At 37.4% G+C, this 10,599-nt stretch overlaps 1 pseudogene; it reads right to left on the bottom strand.

Moving 5' to 3' along the window:
* Window positions 1-8,373: 8,373 nt before the first annotated feature.
* LOC116914965 lies at window positions 8,374-10,330 on the bottom strand (annotated as a pseudogene).
* Window positions 10,331-10,599: the final 269 nt, after the last annotated feature.

Genomic DNA, 10,599 nt, shown 5'->3' with positions numbered 1-10,599 from the left:
AGGTTCAGACTTGTACATTCTAAGATTCTTTATTTTCTTCTCCTGGAACTCCCATTCCAGACGTGGAAGGTTGTGTTTAAAGTATAACATATTTTGAACCCCAAGTCCAATGCACTCATTTTTTTTTGTTTTGACTTTTATAAACTAGCAAGGTTAAAAGACTCTAATTCACGATTGACTCTTTTTCTCCTCCCTCAAATAAATCTTCACTCATAACTTAGCTCAAGGAGTTGTTTTATAATAGAAAAAAAACCTATGTATCCCCAAGAATAGACATAAACCACAGAGGTGACTTCGCTCTAGGGTCTCTTCCCTTGCCTTTTAACCAGGGCTCTTATGCCAGTCTATACTCACATAAACCTGGGCCTTTCAAGTTTCTAAATGACATGCTACAAATACCAGACATGGTTTCAAGACCTTGCCATTGCCTTAAATAAAGGAGAAACCTGACATGACCATCCCTGAGCCTCTCCTGGTCTTATACTTCTATTGCTTTTGGCACTGGAACCAGTGGAGAATAAATAATTCTGGTTTGAATTTCAGCAGGGGTTGGGATTCTGAGATTGGAAGTTTATCAGACATAGGAAGAAGTCTCCTGGAACTTTCCTTATCTGACTCAAAGCAGAAACTTCTGAGGAATGAGAAGGGCCATAAATCCTCCCTGCCAGGGGAGTTTTATGGCCATGAAGACAATAGGAAGTCTTTCTGAAGATAGATTTGTGCAAACAGTTTTTACTTTGCTTGTTCCCTATATATTTACCGTCCTAGGACTTGCTGCTGTAGAGACCGCACAACTTTTTCCTTTGTTGTATCACTTCTTTCCCGGTTTTCTGTTCTCTGTTAACCTACCTCATAAGCCCACATCCTAGCACCACTTTTATATCCTTTGCTGAGTCTTTTTTGCAGATCCTGTTTGCCTCACAAGTCAATTCTTTTAATTGTTAATCTATCTTTTGTTAGTATAATTTTCAGGTTCCTCTCTAGAAAACCAAATAGAGTAGAAAGGGTTTTTGTTGTTGTTATTTTGTTTTGTTTTGTTTGCTTGTTTGTTTGGTTTTTAGTTCTTTCCCATAAAATGCAACCACGTAAGTCTAACTACTACACGTTCTTTCTTAAAATACTTATTGCAACACGTTCTCTTCATTTGCTGGAGATTAAAAGTCAAGTCCCTCATGACTGAGTAGTTCTTGGTATAACAGTTAGGGGTTACTAAGATTTGTACACACAGAAAGACTGGATTTGGCAGGAAGGACAGCTATGGTAGGTTTTCTAGGGTTTAAATGACATTTGTTGTTGTATGTGATACTGTAACACAGTCACACTTGTGGAATGATTACAGTTATGTGAAATAAACCATATTTGAAATTTGTTTCAATAAGGGGGGAATGACTATTGTAATACAGAGATATATGGAAGCATCTCAAATGTTTGGCATCAAGGATCTTCAGTTTCTTAGGCGGATGTAAACAAGATAAAAAGAAATGAAATAAATGGGTAGAATTAGCAGATGGCACCAGAAAGCTCTGTTCTGAAGTCACCTGGTCTTGGGAGAGTACAAAATATAGGGCTCTGTGCATGCTCAGGTTGATAGGTAAGTCAATGATCTAAAGGGTAAAAACAAAAACGAAACCTGAAGCTTATAATTTAAGTCATTGCACAGCATCATATAAACATAATTTAAGTCATTATCTGTAATTATATACAGATAAGTCAGCTGGTCACTGATGAAATGGACAGATCCTCAGTGTTGTCTACAGTGTGGCCCCTGGCTGTGGCACTATTAGAAGGTGGTAGAATATTTGACAGATGTGGTCTAGTGAAAGGAAGTTAGGCCAATGAAAGTATAGTGCTAAACTAAAGTATACCCCCGTACCCTCTTTTTCCTTTCTCTCTTGCCTCCTTGTCACTAAAAAGGAAGTGTCACCTTCCTCGTGTGCTTTAAGCCATGGCATTCTGCCTTCCTCAGGTGCAAAGTGATACAGTCTTGTGACTAAGGACTCTCTCATTCTAAGCTGATTATCTCAGACACTTTATTATAGTGATGGAAAAGGGATGGACATGAGAACCTGGAGTCTTTTCATTCCTTGTCATTAGTAAAAAAGCAGTGTATCTGATGTCTACCTAGGACACATGGGAGAGAACAATCCTCCCCAGTAGTCACTTTTCAAAGCACAAATTCTGGAAAAAAAATGAAATGTTTGTAATTTCAAAGAACACTTTCTTGATAAGATGCAACATTATCACTTGCTTTGTGTGTAATATTGCAAACTTTTACCTCATAAGAAAATTGGGGTAATAGGAATTGGGCCAGGAAGATGATAAGCAGAACAAGGGTAGAGAAAGTAATATGGTACTGGGCACACTGTAAGAGTCTAATAATAGCCATTGTTGTTGTTCTGATTAATTTTGTTATTGTTAGTGCATTTTGGGTTTTGCTTTTATTAAAGCTATCTTATTATCTATTTTAAAATTAAATGCAAATAACCAGGCCTACAGCAGAACTTTTAGAGAAAAAGGAGCATACAATTAACTTTAATATGACCCCATTGACTGTGAAACATTTGGCCATACAAAGAACCAATCAGATCTTGTTACAGTGACTTTCTAACCTGATTTCCTTTCATGTATTACCTGACCTCATTCAAGGTGCCATTCACAGTATAAAAGGAATAGGCTTCTGGTGTACAGAGGTATGAGCTCTTCTGTGAGACTATGCATAGACCACCTAACTGGGGATAATGACAGTGCATCTCAGTGGGTACTCAGCCTCCTCCTGTCATGCCCACCATGGCACTAACATTGAGTGCCATGATCCTATGATCACTAACATTTATCCAGATGTGCTAACCCACACACTGGGGTAGTTTCTCCCAGGAAGTGTTGGTCTAGGAAAGATTCCTTTGATTGTTTTTAAGAGAGTCTTAAACATTTCATAGACTCACCTGCCTATTTAATTGTATCTACATGTAAAAAGTTTTCTTAACTAGATATATATTCTATGGTGTTCTTATATAAATGTTTAAACATCTAGGTTCTTCTGTTTGCTCAAGAAACAGACTTTCTTTAGGAAGATAGGCCCACTCGAAGTGGAGAATCTATAGAAATTTCTGCATCTTACATGTATATCTATGTATATAAGTATGCAAATAAGTATTTATGAATCAAACTGAACAAAAAAGAGGGTTCTTTCCTTTTGTCTAGACTGCTTGCCAAAGTTGCAAATAATAATCTTTTCTGGCATTTTAAAGTGAAGGAGGTACAAAAGAGACTCTTAATTTTTACCATTTCCCAAGTAGAATAAGAGCCCACTCAGTTTAATTACACAGAACATTTTTTTCTTCTTCAAACAAATGGGAATAATGAGCCAGGTGTGGTACCACAACTCTCCAGGATCTGGAAAGTGTAAGCAAGCCTCAAGTTCAAGATCAACATGATCTACATGGTGGGGCTCAGGCTAGTCTTGACTACAAAACTAGACCCAGTCCTAAAATGAAATAGAATAGTGAAGATATTTTCAGTAACTTCCAGCGACCACTACTGTGTTCCCAATTTCTATCAGGTTGACATCTCAAGAGTATTACATAAATGGAACCATACAGAAAATAGAATAAAACCTTTTAAGTAAATCAACTGCAATTGACTTAAAAGCTTTACCTATTTTGTATAAATAATGCAAATCAGTTCTATCATGAGTATATACACATAAACATTACCAAATACATAAACATGTAATTAAAAACCATATTCTTTATCTCTAATAATTTTCTTGCTTTGTGTTTATTATATGATCTATCCTGTTAGTAAATTTTGTAATGTAATATAGGATTTCAAGTATTGTCAGTTCTGACACAAATCTTTAAAATACACTCCTATTGAGTAACTGTTTTCACAGATACTTCCCCATTTCTCTCCCCTTGACTTCCTGCAAGCAGCGTCCTTCATTGTGCTTATATGGGTTCCACTGATTTATATGCCACCTATAAATGGGAGCCTGTTATATTTACCCTCCCGGTTTTATTTCACTTAATGAAATACCTTTGTGGTTTTTCCAAATATGATTCATGTTGTATATAGAAATACTTCTGCTTTGTAATGCTACAAAGTGCTCCATGATATGTTTGAGCCAAATATGTTTTATCTCCTTAACTACCAATTAGTAATTAGGTTGGTTTTATATCTTGGCTATTACATATAGAACCACAATGACTAAAGAAGCACAGATTCCTCATTAGATTCTAATTTCAGTGCTTTTGAAAAAGTCATAATAACTGGGTATGGATTAAACATTAGTTGGCAGATACCAAGAACAAAGACATTTCTTATATTAGTTTCTATTTTCTCAATGAAAATTGAAAGACGAAAGACAAATGACTAAGAAGGAATTGGATGTTGAAAGAAATGAGTTGACATATAAGTGGACTGCATCATGGACATTTTAAAATGTGATCTTGTCAGGATCAATTAAATAACTGTCATAAGGGATTGCACATAGGCATGCCATTTTTGTAGCCATGTAGCTATATTAATTATGAGGAACAAACCCATGATGGCGTACCTCTAATATTTTTGTTACGAGGTGCCAGCAGTTCTGGTACCCATAGCGTTCACCACATCACCTGGCATTACTAAGTGTAAGTAGTTGTTTACATTTCTAATTTACCCCAATATTTCTGGTATGAGACCTAGCTCACTCACAGATGAATATGCTTTGCAGTCATTGAAGTCATTGTGTGTCAGTAAAGTGGTTTGCCAGTCTCCACGCTGGAGTTTCTGATGGAAGACAGTGCTACAAATATGCATTTTTAAAATGTTCCCACACAAGGATGATTCTGCCCAGACCAACTTTGAGAATGACTACAGTGGTTGAGGGGGAGCTGTGTTACAAGGTTCCTCTCTCAAGTGATTCATACCACAAGGTAATGTTTGGTTGCTTAATCTCTCTTCTGGATGCCTCTTAGTACCATTAAGTCTTTTTCTCCCCTTTGGTTACATTTTATTATGTAGGTGATAAATACACATACAAGGTTATAACTTTTAAAAGTCTTTCTGTGTACAAAGAGTTTAGTTTTGGATTAGATAATTTACATAAAATAAAATTCACCATTTTTGAAAATACAATCTGATTAGTTTTTCTAAATGTGTTCATAAATCTCCATAAATTCTGCTATATCTCTAAGTAATTAAACCAATTATTAATTATAATCTACTATTCTTTTTTCCTTTTATTGGATTTTTTATTTATATTTTAAATGTTATTCCCCTTTCTCAGCCAAACTCTCACTTTTATTTTTCTTCATAAAAATTGATTTCTATATTTCTGCTCAAACCCCTTCTAGCTCAGTGAACTACATAATTTTCCAAACAACTTAGTAGAAAATGGAAATGAATCTTTCTCACTAAACAAGTTGAAGCAAATTTTCAGACTTTGAAGGAAAACATGCTGTTACCTCCTATAGGTTTTGTCATGCTAGAGCTGACAAGATTTCATCTTCAAGACTTTCACATATGCACTCTCAGAGACTGGTCAGAGATTTGGCCAGCATCTCTGCCAAAATGATGTGAAGCTTCGAAATAAAAATGAACGAGTTTACCAAAACTGAACCCCCAGTGAACGTGATTGTTGGGGGGAGGGCGGTAATGGGGAAGGATGAGGAGGGGAACACCCATAGAGAAGGGGAGGGGGAGGGGTTAGGGGGATGTTGGCCCGGAAACTGGGAAAAGGAATAACAATCGAAATATAAATAAATACCCAAGTTAATAAAAATGAAAAAAAAATGGAGGAGTCGCATCCTTTCCTTAGTTCATCTCAGTTTTTAAAACTAATTATAAGTCATATTCTTACTAACTATCAAAGATCAAGAGAACTGTTATAAAAAGTTTATTGTCCTCTTGAAAACTAAGGGGAGGAGATACTGAGTCCTCACAAAAAAGTAAGTATAAGGTAATACATATACTAGTTACTTTGAGTTAGTCATTCTATAATGTATGCATTTTTCAAAGCATCAAGTTGTACATCACAAACATGTATCATTTTAATCTGAACATTTCAAACTGTGAAATTCATTAAAAACTCACAGAATAGCCCAAACGTGATATAAAATATTTATGTTCAATGGGAAGGGTCAGTTCAAAGTTCTATGGTATAAGACATTTAAAAGTTTTTAATATCAGAAATAATATCATAATAATTTAATTTTATCTTTTATATGTCTTATAATTATTATTTTTATATTTACTATTTATGTATGCAGAATAGCATGTATGTTAGCTAAAACTAACAATATATAAAGAAGTCATTCGGAAATGCAGTAGTTTGTTATCTAATTTCAAAATATATGTGTAATAAAAGATAGTTTTACCAGAGGTACCTGCATGATAGATAATGATTACTCCTATGGCAAAAAGATACCACCCGCTTGAGTTTCAGAACTCCAATAAATTAACTCAAACTGACCATGAAACTCTTCTCTTATAGGCCAGCTTTCAAGGTGCTGGAGGTTGATATGCAAATGCCAATGGTTTTACTCAGCATTAGGTGCTGCATGTTATAGTACTGATAGCAATTTAGACTGACTGCTGCAATAGTGGCATAATGGTTCTCCATGAGACAGAGAGAGTTCATATATAGTACTGCACACCTAGGTAAAAACCAATGACATGATAAATCATAGGCCTTAAGGGAGAACCAAATGGTGTTACTTACATAAAAGTTCACGTTATCCACATATTCTAAAATTTAAATAAAAGAAACTTACCCAAGATAAACTTGTAATAGATACTTTAATCTCCAGGGACACATTGTTACTGCCTTCCCAATACTGTAGTTTCAAGGGCTATACTCACTGATTTTACTTTGGTGCTAAGAGTTGAATTCACTTACTAACACTTTCTGACTTATCTACTCATTCATTCACTAATAGTTTTAATTTAATATAAACAATCAATCTCTGCTGGTGGAAAATAGAGTGAAATACTTCTTCCTATTATGTCATTAAACAGGAAATTACTTATAAAACAATATAAGAAGCCTCTAGAGATATATATTAGAATACATATCAGATAAGTATGGTGATTTTATGACTTTGGTCCAAGGCTTAGGAAGCTTGAACCAGGAACATTAATAGTTTGGAGCTGCTCTGAAGCCTGACCTTAAGAAAACAAACAAAAACAAACAACATGTGAAAAAAAAAACCTTAGGACTAAAGAACCAAATAAAGTTCTACAACATTGAAAGATTCAAAATAGACAGAAATCATTCAAGTTTCTATAAATTAATAAATAACAATTTTAAAAACAAATAGAGTAAGTGATTTTGTATTCTAAAATTCATGGAAATCATAAGTAATATAGACAGACAATAATATAATAAAGATTAAGCTGAAGAGTTAGCAATTCCTGGTTCTAAAACTACCAGCAAAGCTACAGAAATTAAAACAATGTGGCAATAACATTTAAACCAAAGGAATCAAATAGAGATCCCAGCAATATATCTACATACATATATGATCAAATGCTTCTCAGTAAAGTTCCAAAAAACTATTACATGGAGAACAGATAGGCTTCAAAACTGGTTATCCACAACAAAAGAATCAACTTGGAATATTTCATTACACAATAAAGTACCAATTCATAATAGCTTACAAACTTAAGTAGATAAGAGCACTGGCTGTTCTTCAAGAGTAACAGAGATCAATTGCCAGTACCCACATAACAGCTCACAGCTGTTTATAATCCTAGTTGCAGCCGATCCAACACTTTCACACAGACAAATGTATGGGCAAAACGCCAATGTATATAAAATAAAAATAATAATAATTAAAAAAAAACCTTAGGTAAAAAGACCAGGAAAACCCTTAAGCAATAAAATCCTTAAAGGGAATAATAGATAAATACTTTCAGACATCAAACTTGACAGCGATTAGAGCTACACAAAAAGCATGGACAATAAAAGAAACAAATGTAAACTGGACTGGAATAAAATAAAGCCTTCTGTAGATCAAAGGATTCTCACAACCAGTAGACTGAAAACTCTTAGGATCAGAAATAAACACACCTGAGTCATGTGTAAGAGGTCTTTAAAATCAACAAATACACACAATAACAACCCAATAATGAATGAAAAACTTAAGCACATATTTTTTTTGATTTATGAAAAGTTTTATTTCTCAGTGCTGTGAAGCATTCTCATCATAATTGCTAAGTTAATCAAGGAAAAGGCACGTGGAAGTATGTGTCTTTCAAGTCCTTGAAACTGCAACTCGCAGCCCCTCTTTCCTGTGGGAAGTCTACCTGTTGCAGTGGTCTTCCCAGCTTTGGTTTTCTGGATACAAAGCTCAGGATCACGTTGATGCGTTCCTCTGACAGACACCTTGCTCAGAGAGTAGTGCATTCTTTCTCATTATTGTATGGAGATTTTCCTTTTCAATTTTTCTGATTAACTCTTTGGAAATTCTCCTGGCGTTTGACAGGAGCTTCGCATATGTTTTCAGCCTGGTCCAGACTTCTGTTTTAAAAGTGCTTTCAGGGAAAACTTTCAGGGAAAAGAGAGCCCAAGCCTCTCTTTCTGTGACCCTCTTCCCAAAGAGAAGCATCTCAGTAGCCTTTGCTGAGCCCATCATCTTCGGAAACGACTAAGGGGAGCATGCTTCTGGGCTCTGGCCAAGGTGGCTGAATGGAGTATGAAACGTTGTCCTCTCCAACACATAGACAGTATTGAATAGTCTCAGAATAGTGACAGATATTCCCACAGCTGGGTCTTTTACTACTGCAACCGTAGGCTTGGGAAAGTCTATAAAACTGTTTACAAATTCTCTCGGTTCCACACACCCTCATTAACTGCCTCCTCTATTCCCCCAGTGGCACTAGTGAAGTTAGTCAAATCACTCCCACTGCTGTGTGAAACATAGCTGTGAAAACAGCTATGACTTGTAGGGTTGTGGGTCTCCTGTTTGCTCCCCAACAGGATAGAGCAGAGCCACTCAGGGAGGCAGGATATGGGAGTTGACTGCACTTACCCCATGCAATCACAGGGCAGGTGTTGGGCCATAGTGAAGCCCTGGGATACTGCTCTAGGGGTGGTGAAACACAGTCTGATGTGGGGGACAGCCAGAGCTGGCTCGGGGAACCCTGGGCCTGCGAAGAGGCTGGGTCCATAGAGTTCCCAGGCTCTTGAACAACCAGGTGCCCCTGGAAGTGGCAGGAGAGCTGTGCCCATGGTTGGATTTGGCCCAGTGGGGGAGTGGGGACTTCAGCTGATCCCATTGGAGGGGAGTCCTTAGCTTAATGGCTTGAGCTTGGCTTTATGGGTGTGGCTGAGAGCAGAGAGGCCTTCTACTGGAAACTAGACAGCAGTTCCCATAGGACTTCTCCATGGCTCCCCACAGCAGATCTCAAAGAAAACAGGCAGTCCATGGTTTTACAGCATTTATTGTCATGGCAGAAAGTGGATGAGTAAAATTTTATTCTACTTCTCACTGTGGGCACGAGGTTAAATACTTTTGCAGGGAAGAATGTCTGGGAAGGAAAGCTTATTGGCTAAGCCCTCCAGGGCTTTAAGTACCCCGTTAAAATGGAGATGTCTTGAGCCTACGTAACCATAGGTCAGGTCCTCTACATGTGGAGGGCTTGGGGTGTTACCCTCACATAACTGGTGGCCACAAATCTATCTATGGGGAGCTAGTGACAGGGGCCTGGTGCCTAGGAGCAGGCAAAGCTCCTAACATCCCTTCTGGGTCTCCAGGCTTCTAGTCTTAGCTCAGCCAGGAATCATGCTACCTTTCACGGTCCCACAATGACTGTGTTATTTGTGTTAGCATTTTTAAGTGGGAGTATAATATCCTGATACATCTAGAAGGTTATGGGGTTCTTTTTGGTGGGCCGATTGAACGTGATCTTCGTGATGCCATCTTCAGAAGTTCCCAGGATGATTTAGACTCCTGGGCTTTCTCATCAGCTCCATGCTTTCCCTAGCTAGAGGCTTCAGATGAGGGGCTCAAACTGGATATGACATCCACATAGTTCTGCCTGGAAGTTTCCTTTTGTAGGGTGCCCAGGGCATTCCATGCATCCCACTTGACTTTATTGACAAAGTCAAACACACCAGGTTTAGGCATATTACAGGATCCTCCTATAGCCTGCTTACACAGTACAGAGTCTTAACTTTACTTCATTTCCTGGGTCCTCCTTCAAGATTTTCATTTGGTTCATTGCATTTTTAAAGTCCTACTGACTTTCTCTCATTAGTGGTCTGCCTAGGTGCAATTTAGCCACTGGTAACCTGCAGGAGACTTACACACCAACACCATGCCCAACTCCAGGTCACTGCCACCATAGCTAGATGCTGAGGCCAAAGTGAGCCCAGAGGCTTAGGCCCCGCTGAAACTGTGTAGCAAGACCAGGAAGGGTGAGCACACATTCTTTTAATGATGCTGTGATATACAAATGACCATGAACAGATAAAAAGATATTCAATAGCAGCAGTCATTAGAGAAATGTAAATCAGAAGTACTACTAGGCAAGCTATTGTAGAGGAAGTGTTGGTGTAACTACAAAAATTTTAACTTGCATTAGTGTTGAAAATGTACAATTTTCCAGCTACTA

This window comes from Rattus rattus, chromosome 13 (assembly GCF_011064425.1).
Source record: "Rattus rattus isolate New Zealand chromosome 13, Rrattus_CSIRO_v1, whole genome shotgun sequence".
In the NCBI taxonomy this organism is placed as follows: domain Eukaryota; kingdom Metazoa; phylum Chordata; class Mammalia; order Rodentia; family Muridae; genus Rattus; species Rattus rattus.
The sequence above is the reverse complement of the archived record's forward strand: the minus strand, read 5'-3'. Positions and strand labels throughout refer to the sequence as shown.